Raw genomic sequence first — 12,009 nt, 5'->3', positions numbered from 1 at the left:
ACTTCTGTCGGGGTTCAGTTGCTGCCCCCCTGTCATGCGCTGGCCCGTTCTCTGAGTTTGCTACTTCTGTCGGGGTTCAGTTGCTGCCCCCCTGTCATGCGCTGGCCCGTCCTCTGAGTTTGCTACTTCTTTCGGGGTTCAGTTGCCGTCCCCCTGTCATGCGCTGGCGTGTTCCCTGAGTTTGCTACTTCTGTCGGGGTTCAGTTGCCGTCCCCCTGTCATGCGCTGGCGTGTTCCCTGAGTTTGCTACTTCTGTCGGGGTTCAGTTGCTGCCCCCCTGCCATGCGCTGGCCCGGTCCCTGAGTTTGCTACTTCTGTCGGGGTTCAGTTGCTGTCCCCCTGTCATGCGCTGGCCCGTTCCCTGAGTTTGCTACTTCTGTCGGGGTTCAGTTGCTGTCCCCCTCTGGGCCCTTTCCACCAAGAAGAACTTGGATTGTTTGCCCTTAAGGATTCCATCGAGATAGAGTTCCATACTTTGAATGCTGGAAAAAGCCTGTTTGTGTAGGCTTTGAACTGGGGTAACGATTTGGTCGCCAGAACCGTGGCATGCGTGGGCCCTCCTGTTCAGCTCTCGTGTGTGCTCAGTACTTGTCCCTAATTTCAAGCACATTTGAGGGGGCCATTAGTTTAGGATTATGCAGGATTCCTCGCAGCCTAATGTCGACAGGATGGTTCAATATGGTTGAACCAAGGTAGCTTTTTCGAGCTACTAATTGACCAGATTTCATGCACGGCTTTTAAGCAGTTGACTTGTTCAGGTTTTGTCCAAATTCGCGTACAGGACAGGACAGGTTTGAGGGCTAGAAGCGATTCAATGGTCCTCAGGCTCGATTCTATCCCGAGTGCTCCCATTGCAGTCTGGGGTCCGAGACAGGGAACGCTGAGCAAGAGTCCGAGTACTGCTTTGCAATGCTGGGTAAGGGTGGTTCCACTCATAGTTAGCTGTGTGGCCCAGGACAGCTTCTCATCAAATCTGACCCCCTAGTAGTCCATTTACTTGATTCTGCCGAGGGGCTGATGATTTTGAAAGCGGTCTTTGGGGTTCGTCAAGAGTTCACAATCAGGAATTTTGTTTTTAGCGTGTTTATCCAGAGATTCTTGTTTGTATAACAGTTCTCAAATCCATTGAGCAGTTTGTGCAGCGATAACTCAGTGCAGGAAAGTAGGACGGCATCATCGGCGAAGAGCAATACTGGTATTTTTTGATGATAGCAAGTTCAACCGAATCAAAGGCAGTTTTAAGCTCGATAAAAGTCATGAACTGAGTTGTGTTCTTTATGCACGCCTATTTTAGGCGCAATATTCGGCCTAATTGCTTGATCCACTGGACTGGGTATTTCTGAAACCAGCCTGTAGTGGGATAATATCCTCCTTTGTTCACCCAGTCGAGTAAGTAGAACTTTCCCACATATCTTTCCGACTCCATCCACTAATGAAATTGGGAAATACTTAACTGGATCACTATATGCACCCTTTTTATGGAGGGGAATTACGATTGCATATTACCCCGTTGAAGGGGGCGGCACGTCTTCGTTTTCCCAGGCTGCATAAATAACTGTTGTTAGGGCGGGTGCCCATGTTGGCAAATCAGTGTGGTATACATCGCTAGGCCCTCCATCAGGTATGGGGGAATAGCACTCGTTACATCGCATAGAAATACCACACATACCTTTACAACGAGGGTATTACTACGCGATGTCAATTTTTCAAGGATTTCCCACGCTTTGTGGCATAGATGGTTTTTCTTTAAATTAATGAGACATGTATATTCCTGCCTCAATGATTTCAGCAGTGTTTTCCCTTTGTCTGTGTGACGTCAGTCTGTTTTTTTTTTTAGTGTGGTAGCTAACCAGTTTTTTCAAATTCCGTCCGCGGAGGCTTGGTACCGGTACTATCTTAGTGGAGGAATGGCCAGCAAGGTGGGTGAGTCTCATCAGTGAGTCGAATTTCTGAAAGAGCACCGGATGAAAGGTTTCGTTTGAAGCTGGTAGATCCTTTCGTTCCTGCAGGCTGTGGTAGTTGGCTTCTGGGCCACAGTGGTTATTATGGGAAATGAGAAGCCAGGAGATATTATTCCTGCTCAATTTTACTGTCAGATGTCCCGAGGCCATTGTACAGGAGGGTATGCCATTGGTCCTTTGCAGGAAGAGGGGTCTGAATGCAGCAGTTAAAGGGTGGTGGTCACTTTCAATTCCTCTTCTGGCTCTGTCAGCAATTCGATTCTAGGACTCCGGATTGATTAATACATAATCTATTACATTCTCTCGGATACCGGATCTGAAGGTATGCTGTGAGGGACGATCTAAGGGAGTGGGGTCATTAAGGGGATAGAGGTGCAGGGCGAGAGGAAGGTACTGAATTCCTGACCTCTTCTAGCCGACCATAAGGGGGGAAACCAAAGTTTAGGTGGGCCTCTCCTGACCTCCTCATTGCCTTGATCGACCATAGACATATCCGGACGAGCGTTGAAATCGCCACATACCAGTAAGATGGGGGGGCATTGTTTTCCTATTTTTTGAGGGGTAAGATGGGATTTCACTTTGCGTGTTACTGATACAGTTGCTTACTAAGTTTAAGGTTGGCAAATAGTCTTTCTGGTTTCCTGGAGGCAAGTAAATGTTGAATAAATGAAGGACCTATAAGTCATGGCTAATGTTTAGGTGCTGGATGTTGTGTGTATTCTGCAGCATGCTGTTTTTATTTTCCTGATAATGATACTTGGAGATTTTGACAGCCCAGACTGCTAGGCCTCCTTTTGGTCTGACCTTGCTTTCTTGGGTTGCTGGCAGGGAGTATACAGAAAACATATCTATTTCAGCTTCATTAAGTGCCCGCGTCTGTTGGAAAGGACGGGTGGCAAATGTTTTGATGCAAGAGGCACATTCTTTATCCTCCAATGTCGGCAGCAGGCCCCCGATGTTCCAACTGCAACATGTAGTGCATTGCTTTGTAAATGCATTTATATAGTATTTACTACCTTGGCGAGGCGCTGATGCACAGTGAAAATACGTTTGTGCGGCTGCCTGAAATTTGCTCCTAATCTGAACTAGTGACGTGCACAGCAAACAAAACAAGCATTGGCATAGCCAATAGATCTCGCCTTTCAGACATTATAAGTATTTAGTTATCCAGCACAATATCCTTGGTGCAACAACATCAACTGTTGCATGGCTAAACACCTATAAGGTCCCAAAGGCGAGACCTATTGGCTATGCCAATGCTTTTTTATAATAGATACTGCTTCTGCCAATTCAAAATTATTGCTCAGTCTGTATAGAAGTCTTTTAGCAACTCCTTGATTGTTTTGCTAATTCTCACTCATTCATAAGGATGGAATATTTGTTTTTGGTTGTCGTTGTATCATATGCTGCTGATAAAGCCAGCAGGGTAAATATCATCAAGTGATTCTCACCCGACTGGGCGAGTAGGTCTATTGTGTTATCTGATAAGACTGGATCATGCTTCTGGCTGCCTTGAATCCAGATTGAAAGTTGTCTACCTGTGAACTCTGCAAGTTACTGGATGACATTGTTCTCTTGTGTCTTGTTTGGGAAGAGAAGATTAGAGACTGGCCTGCGGTTTGAGGAGTCTTTCGCATCAACAGAAGGTATCATTAGGGGGAGGATCACAAAGACATATTTCTGGGGGCCCTGAATCTGATATGTTGCAGAAACGTATTCCTAATATCTGTAAGGTTCGGTCAAAGTGTTGTGAAACCAGGGTGGAAATCTGACAGACTTTTCATCAAAGGGATCCATTGGTAGATTGTGCCAGAAAGAACAGTATCATTGTAGCTATTAGGAATGTACAAAGCATGTTTAAAGCTAAAATTCAAAAATACATTGTTGTATGACTAAATAACATCTCTCCCTCTTGCTCCCTTTCACTCATATAGTGATGAGTCACATAAAAAGGATCTCTCCTTCACTTCCCTTAAATACTGCTGTGCTGCATAATGAGAAGGGTCCTTGCATCAATAGGGTTAACTTCTGCCTTCACTGTGATTGTGAAAGATCGGGTCGGTGGAAATCTGAGGATTCACATTAGTTAAAATGTTGTGCATGATCACATTTCCTCTGACCCTTTCATGCGGAATCACCATAGTCATAAACTAATCTGCTGATGCACTGATCTGCAGCGCAGCAGTATTTAACAGGAGTGTGAAGCACACAGCTCTCTGGTAAAATAGGACATGTTTTTCCTTTAGTCAAATGTGTTGGGACGCTGGGACAGTCCTTGAAAAACCAGGACTTTTATGGTAAATCCAGGATATTTCATCTAATGACACAGCCACATTTTTCTTTTTGTTTGTTGATTCAACTAAGATTGACAAATATCACAAAAATGCACAAAAGTAGTTTTGTTTTTATTTCTTGAAAAGTGAGTGTGGGCACTGAAGTATTACGGGGACAAAGTGGAAGGGAGAAGCAGCATAAACTGGGGGACACAGGGTGTTAGTGGGGCCTGAAGCAACTCAGGGACATGGAAGTAACACGGAGGGCAGGGGGGGAAGCAAATTGGTGAGAGGCGGAGCACATTAGAGCATGGAGGTAGAAGAGCAGATTGGCATGAGGGAAGCAGCAACGCAGTGGGGGACCACATAGGGTCGAGCACGTCACAGAGGGGCAATGGGGAGACCCACAAATGCCAAAGAAATGCAAGAAAAATAAAAACCTGAATCAACAAAAAAAAAAAAGCATTGGAAATATCTGCCGCAAACCTACGCTCCGAGGCTGTGTTGGTTCAGTAGTGCAGTAAAGAGGCAGGGATTATGAGTCTGCAAGCCAAACAAAAAAAACAAGCATTGGGAAAGCCAATAAGTCTTGCAGTTGAGACCTATGGGCTTTGCCAATTACTTTTGGCAGTGCTGTATAGCATTGGGGTCCTGTAAAGCATTCTCAAAATAAAGAATAAGATGGCGGGTGCGGCAGTCACGCGCACAGTCTCAGGGGATTTGAGAGGTTTCCACGGCATCTAGGAATGGATGGGGGGGGGGGGAGTAATAGGAATGACGTCACGGGCTGTCTACAGACAGATGTAACCACGGAAAGGGCTTCTGGGAGGAAATGTCAGACGGACGTTTACACAATACAATGCCGTGCGTGTGGGTGCATGCCCATTCACCCTTGCGCTCGTCATGAAGCACTGGATGTTTTCAAAAGACGTGCATGGTATAAGCATGCGCCAAGTGCGGTATTACTTTTAATGCATTGTTCATTTTCTAGGATCAGGTTAACAAACCATTCGTTATAAAAAAAACAAGCATTGGCTGCGCGGCCGTCCAAGTGACATGGCCGCGCGGCCCACTTAACCATTCGTTATAAAAAAAACAAGCATTGGCTGCGCGGCCGTGAAAGTGACATGGCCGCGCGCGGCCCACGAAAGTGATCGCGATCAAAGACAGATGGCGTGAACGCAAGCGCGAGGTCACCAAAAGCCTGTGGCAGCACTTTGAAATCCCACACACTAAATTTCTCGCCGACTAACGCATGCGCTGGCTCAGCGAGAAATAAAAAGTATCCAGAGACATTCAAAAGAAGGTGCTAAACTAAACTAAATTAATGCCTGACCTATCGCTTGCTGAATACTCTGGCCGGCTACACCTGCCTTTCTGTGTGATGCACAGTGCTCCCATCCTGTCTCTGCTGAGCCAAAGGGCTAATGACAAGGTTCCCTTCTGGTGGTGACTGCTGCTGAGCGCTCTCTCAGATCAGAGAGCTAGCAGAGAAAAGAAGAGGGGCTCGTTCACTAGGTTCCCAGCTGAAGAGTTCTTTCTCTGAAGAGCAGTAGGATCGATAAGGAAAAGACTATCAGATACCGAAGGGTTTAAGGAAAGGATGCAAGCAGTCGCCCAAGTACTGCTTGTCAGGACTGGGGGCTGGTGCTCAGTATCCGGTGCAAGCTCGTCACAGACCCCAGACAGTGTCCCAACAGTCTCCACTAAGCGCCCAAAGTTGCAGCTAAGATCAGCAGAGCGCACAGCTACCCACCTCTCTCTGCTATGATCATTGGGAATGACACCATGTTGGAAGTGGGCGCATGCTGTGTGGCTCTGACTCAACCTGCTTTAGCAGTGCAAGATGCCTTTTGCGCCAGAGATGCTGAGGGGACTTCACGGCCCCCAGCATGCCTGTGACCATGATAACATCAGTACTCCTCTACCCGTACCCCACCTGTGCACAGTACAGCAGGCTGCACACAAGCTCTGGGAATAATACAACACTGGCCGGTCTAAGAGCACTGTGTGCCATCCGAACAAACCTAGGAGCTATGATTTGGGGGTATAACATTATAGTTGGGGTTGAGGAAGCACAGAGATCTGTTTGTTTTACCCTTGATGTGTGGCAGGTGGCTCAGCAGCAGTATGTAAATATTTCCTCTTCTGTAAATCCACCTCACTGTGCGAGTAAAAAGCACAACAGTGAGTGTTCAGATCTACCTCATAATCAGGGCCACTGGAATAATGCGGCAGAGGAAGACCAAATTATGAGGCAGGGTTCTCTAAAATTATGCAGCAATAAAAGGCATCACTATGTGGCCCAATGTGGCATATTTTATGTTATTGTTACCTCATTAGTTTAGTACTTTTACACTTGTTAACACTACCTGGTGAAAGGATTCACTTTATTATCATCACTCTGACACCCAAAAACAGAAATACTCAAACAGAAAGACAACAAAGTCAACCTTTGCCGAGGGCCTTCCACTGCACTGCAATGTTTGTTGCCACGTTTTTAGAGACTTTGAGAAACTAAACACTTTTTGCTGAAATCTGCAAAATTATGCAGCGATGATGAATTATGTGGCAAATGAAGCAAATTAATAATTATGCTAAATCCACTGCATCCGCAAAATCACATATTTTTAGTGACCCTGGTCACATTTGAGAAAATACTAATGCTGTGTTTACAAATGCCCTCTTAGCTATTTAAGTGCCTTATATTCTGGTAAACAGCAGTGCAATGTGTACAAATTTCCTGTTAGCTGTAAACAACCATCATAATGCATTAAACAGCAGTATTTTTGCACATACTCTGTAAACGCGTCTCATATTATGAGCAAATCAGTGTAGTGGTCTCAGATTCCCTTCTAAATAACGATCATGAACAGCCCCATAACTGGAAGGAAAGCCCCCCCAGAGGTCCTGGATAGAAGTACCCAGCTCACCCCGGCTTTTGGCAAAGATCTCCAATGTAAACACCCCTGGTAGAGCAGTAAACAGCCAAGCAGTACGTACAGATTCCTCATAGTGCAGAACGATTCAGTGTGCTTAGATTCCTCACAGTGCAGTGAGACGGAGTGCAGAGATCCCCTGTTTAACACCCATGATGACCACAAACACCCCCAGGGCCAGAGGGAAAGCCCTCCCAGAGGTCCCCGGATAGAAGTACCCAGCTCAGCCTGGCTCCTGGGAGAGATTTCCTCCAGGATTATTCAGTCTGTTTCTACAAACCCAGCAGAAGGTGCTGACAATCGCCTACCTGGGTAGAAACTTGAGCAGATTCCAGATAGTGCAGTTATATGCAGTAAGGTGCAGTGCACACATTCCTCACAGTGCAGTAAGATGCAGTGCAGTGCACATATTCCTCACAATGCAGTAAAACGCAGGGCAGTGTGCACAGATCCCTCATAGTGCAGTAAAATGCAGTGCACAGATACCGTCTTTAACACAAATGATGTCCACAAAGACCCCCAGGGCCGGAAGGAAAGCCCCCCAGTGGCTCCCGGATAGAAGAGCCCAGCTCAGCCCGGCCCCTGTCATAGATTCCCTCCAGGATTATTCAGTCTATTTCTACAAACACAGCAGAAGGTGCTAATAATCTTCTACCTGAGCAGAAACCTGTGCAGACACCTCCAGGCTCTCTCCTCCTCCTGGGGCTGGCGTGGGGCGAGAGTGTCTGAAATAGAAGAATACTCCACACACAGAGGCCTTTCTCCTCTACACAGACAGACACTCCTTCATCCTCTGGACAGACAGACAAGGGACCCTTCTTCCTCTGCAGCAGACTGATGACGATACGAGGGCTTGTTGTCTCATACGCTGCCAGTGCTGCCTCTGCTGCTACTAACCCGGAAGAGGAAACCATCGCGTAGACAGAGGCTGGGCCTGGATAGCATACGCTGCTGCTGCCGCTTCTAACCCGGAAAAGGAAACCAGCACGAAGACAGAGGCCGGGTCTGGTACGCATACGCTGCTGTCTCTGCCGCAAGTGACCCGGAAGTAGTCACCTTCTCTGATCCTAACATTTCCTCCAGGAGCGCCCCGAGTCCCCGGAGCCCCCCACGGCCCCGTCTCGCGCGTCTGTGAAGGAGCCCCCTCTCCTGGTTCGAGGCGGAGGCACTTTATTTGAATAAAGTGCGACCGGAACAGGCACAAGAGGTAAAACTGTTAATGTTCTACCGAAGGTCTCCAAAACCACATCCGGGAATATCGAACCCTCGCGACTCCCGTCCCTCTCTGAAGCCAGGGCCCGAAGGGGGTTATACACCTCTGACACCCTAGGGCCCCGGGGGCTGAGCTGGGACAGGCATCACCCCCTAGGGCCCCGGGGACAGACGGGCCCCCAGGGGCAGAGCTGGGACAGGCAGCACCCCCCTAGGGCCCCGGGGACAGGTAGCACCCACCCTCCGCCGGGGGCAGACGGCACCCCCTCTAGGGCCCCGTGGGCTGAGCTGGGACAGGCAGCACCCCCCCCCTAGGGCCCTGGGGACAGACGGCCCCCCAGGGGCAGAGCTGGGACAGGCAGCTCCCCGAGGATAGACGGGCCCTCAGGGGCAAAGCTGGGGACAGGCAGCACCCCCCTAGGGCACCGGGACAGACGGGCCCCCAGGGGCAGAGCTGGGACAGGCAGCTCCCCGAGGATAGACGGGCCCTCAGGGGCAAAGCTGGGGACAGGCAGCACCCCCCTAGGGCACCGGGACAGACGGGCCCCCAGGGGCAGAGCTGGGACAGGCAGCACCCCCCTATGTCCCCGGGGACAGATGGGCCCCCAGGGGCAGAGCTGGCTCAGACAGCACCCACCTAGGGCCCCGGGGACAGAGCTGGGACAGGCAGCACCCCCCCTCTCCGCAGGGGGCAGAAGGGCAGAGCTGGAGGCACATGCCCCCCCCCTCCAGGGTCCCTGGGGGCAGACGGCACCCCCCTCTAGGGCCCCCGGGGACAGACTGGCCCCCAGGGGCAGAGCTGGGACAGGCAGCACCCCCCTAGGGCCCGGGGACAGGCAGCACCCTCCTAGGGCCCCGGGGACAGACGGGCCCCCAAGGGCAGAGCTGGGACAGGCAGCACCCCCCTAGGGCCCCGGGGACAGGCAGCATGCCCCTAGGGCCCGGGGACAGGCAGCACCCCCCCTAGGGCCCCGGGGACAGATGGGCCCCCAGGGGCAGAGCTGGGGCAGGCAGCACCCCCCTAGGATCCCTGGGGACAGGCAGCACCCCCCTATGGCCCCGGGGACAGATGGGCCCCCAGGGGCAGAGCTGGGACAGACAGCACCCACCTAGGGCCCCCGGGACAGAGCTGGGACAGGCAGCACCCCACTAGGGCTCCGGGAACAGACGGGCCCCCAGGGGCAGAGCTGAGACAGGCAGCACCCCCCTAGTGCCCCGGGGACAGACGGGCCCCCTGGGGCAGAGCTGGGACAGACAGCACCCCCTAGGGTCCCTGGGACAGAGCTGGGACAGGCAGCACCCCCTAGGGCCACGGGGACAGGCAGCACCCACCCTCCCCCGCAGGGGGCAGACGGCACCCCCTCTAGGGCCCCGGGGGCTGAGCTGGGACAGGCAGCACCCCCCTAGGGCCCTGGGGACAGACGGGCCCCCAGGGGCAGAGCTGGGACAGGCAGCTCCCCCCAGGGCCCCGGGGATAGATGGGCCCTCAGGGGCAGAGCTGGGGACAGGCAGCACCCCCCCTAGGGCCCCAGGGACTGACAGGCCCCCAGGGGCAGAGCTGGGACAGGCAGCACCCCCCAGGGCCCCGGGGACAGAGAGGCCCCCAGGGGCAGAGCTGGGACAGACAGCACCCCCCTAGGGACCCCGGGACAGAGCTGGGACAGGCAGCACCCCCCTAGGGCCCAGGGGACAGACGGGCCCCCAGGGGCAGAGCTGGGACAGGCAGCACCCCCCTAGGGCGCCGGGGACAGACGGGCCCCCAGGGGCAGAGCTGGGACAGACAGCACCCCCTTAGGGCTTGGGAACCGAGCTGTGACAGGCAGTACCCCCTCTAGGGCCCCGGGGACAGGCAGCACCTACCCTCCCCCCTCCGCAGGGGGCAGACGGCACCCCCTCTAGGGCCCCGGGGGCTGAGCTGGGACAGGCAGCACCCCCCTAGGGCCCCGGGGATAGACGGGCCCTCAGGGGCAGAGCTGGGGCAGACAGCACCCCCCTAGGGCCCTCAGTGGTAGAGCTGGGAACAGACAGCACCCCCCTAGGGCCCCGAGGACAGAGCTGGGACAGGCAGCACCCCCCTAGGGCCCCGGGGACAGAGCTGGGACAGGCACCACCCCCCTAGGGCCCCGGGGACAGAGGGCCTCCAAGGGCAGAGCTGGGACAGGCAGCACCCCTCTAGGGCCCCGGGGACAGAGCTGGGACATGCAGCACCCCCCTAGGGCCCCGGGGACAGGCAGCACCCACCCTCCCCCTCCGCAGGGGGCAGACGGCACCCCCTCTAGGGCCCCGGGGGCTGAGCTGGGACAGGCAGCACCCCCCCTAGGTCCCCGGGGACAGACGGGCCCCCGGGGGCAGAGCTGGGACAGGCAGCTCCCCCCTAGGGCCCCAGGGATTAACGGGCCCTCAGAGGCAGAGCTGGGGACAGCCAGCACCCCCCTAGGGCCCCGGGGACAGGCAGCACACCCCCCTCCCCCTCCACAGGGGGCAGACGGCACCCCCTAGGGCTGAGCTGGGACAAGCAGCACCCCCCTGAAGGCCCCGGGTAGAGCTAGGGGCAGACGGCACCACCCCTCCCTTCAGGGCCCCTGGGGGCAGACGGCACCCCCTCTAGGGCCCCAGGAAAAGGTGGCACCCCCCTAAGGGCCCCCGGGCAGAGCTGGAGGCAGACCCCCCCCCCCCCCCAAGGATCCCTGGGGGCAGACGGCTCCCCCCTCTAGGGCCCCCGGGCAGAGCTTCAGGCAGACAGCACCCCCCTCCAGGGTCCCTGGGGGCAGACGTCACCCCCCTCTAGGAGCCTCGGCGGCAGTACTGGGACAGGCGGGTGTGAGGCCCCTGAGGTCTGCAGAGCAGTGTGTGCTGGGGCAGCTTGCTTTTAGTAAGATATGAGTGCAGATCAATAATGAAGCTCGGATCACACTGGAACATGGAGAGCTTTAATCTAGAAGAGTCTCAATGAATCAAAAGGGGTGCAGCGCAGGGGCCAGAGCTGCCGGCTTTGAATGTGGGGGGACGGGTGGGGTCCCCCTCCCAAGATCGGCTCATCCTGTGATTTTCTGGCTTAAAAATAAAAACCATGTGTAATGTAATCTGAAGCTTGTGAAAAGCACTCTAATATCATTGGGCCAAGTTTGTGGCTATTTAAAACTGCAAAAAAATAGATAACTTTCCCCACCAAAGATGGGCTTTAAAACCCCTAATTAGTAGAATTATGACAGGGCTAGCTATATCACCACAGTAACTCCATGACACTGCTATTTCAGGAATGCAAGTAACATGTACCTGCTGTTGAGCTCAGTAAGCAAGTTTCACATCTCTGGGTTAGACTAACGATTTTAGTAATGTTCGCCCATCCCTGCAAAAACACAAGAGATCACACAATCTGAGGTACCTACCCTGCCCACAGTAACCATCTCAGAAAGTTCCCTCACCATGTACCTCCCCATCTAGTTCCAACCAGAGCATCCAGACATCTTTGTACCCCATTGCACGTTACAAGATTTGTGCTGTTCAATACTAAAAATATAATTCCCACCATATTTCTTAAACAACCAACATCTGTCACCTCACCACATCTCTCAGACGTATAATGCGGACCACTGTAGTAGTACGTCCAAGGCCCCCATATTT

General features: G+C 53.0%; 2 protein-coding genes across 3 annotated transcripts in view; one reads left to right on the top strand and one right to left on the bottom strand.

Annotated features, from left to right (window-relative positions):
• Nucleotides 1-8,043, bottom strand: part of LOC146799799 (uncharacterized) — a 42,924-nt gene extending 34,881 nt beyond the window's left edge. Inside the window, exon 1 of the mRNA XM_085627484.1 lies at nucleotides 7,829-8,043. The gene's annotated coding sequence lies outside the window, so the exon portion shown is untranslated. The remainder of the gene's footprint in view (nucleotides 1-7,828) is intronic.
• Nucleotides 8,044-8,201: 158 nt separating this feature from the next.
• LOC146799798 (uncharacterized) overlaps nucleotides 8,202-12,009 on the top strand; it is a 148,257-nt gene continuing 144,449 nt past the window's right edge. For both annotated transcript variants that reach the window (XM_085627483.1, XM_085627481.1), the window contains exon 1: nucleotides 8,202-8,380. The gene's annotated coding sequence lies outside the window, so the exon portion shown is untranslated. The remainder of the gene's footprint in view (nucleotides 8,381-12,009) is intronic.

The sequence above is a fragment of the Triturus cristatus genome, chromosome 9 (assembly GCF_964204655.1).
Source record: "Triturus cristatus chromosome 9, aTriCri1.1, whole genome shotgun sequence".
Taxonomy (NCBI): Eukaryota; Metazoa; Chordata; class Amphibia; order Caudata; family Salamandridae; genus Triturus; species Triturus cristatus.
Note: the sequence above shows the minus strand (reverse complement) of the source record. Positions and strands in the feature narration are given on the sequence as shown.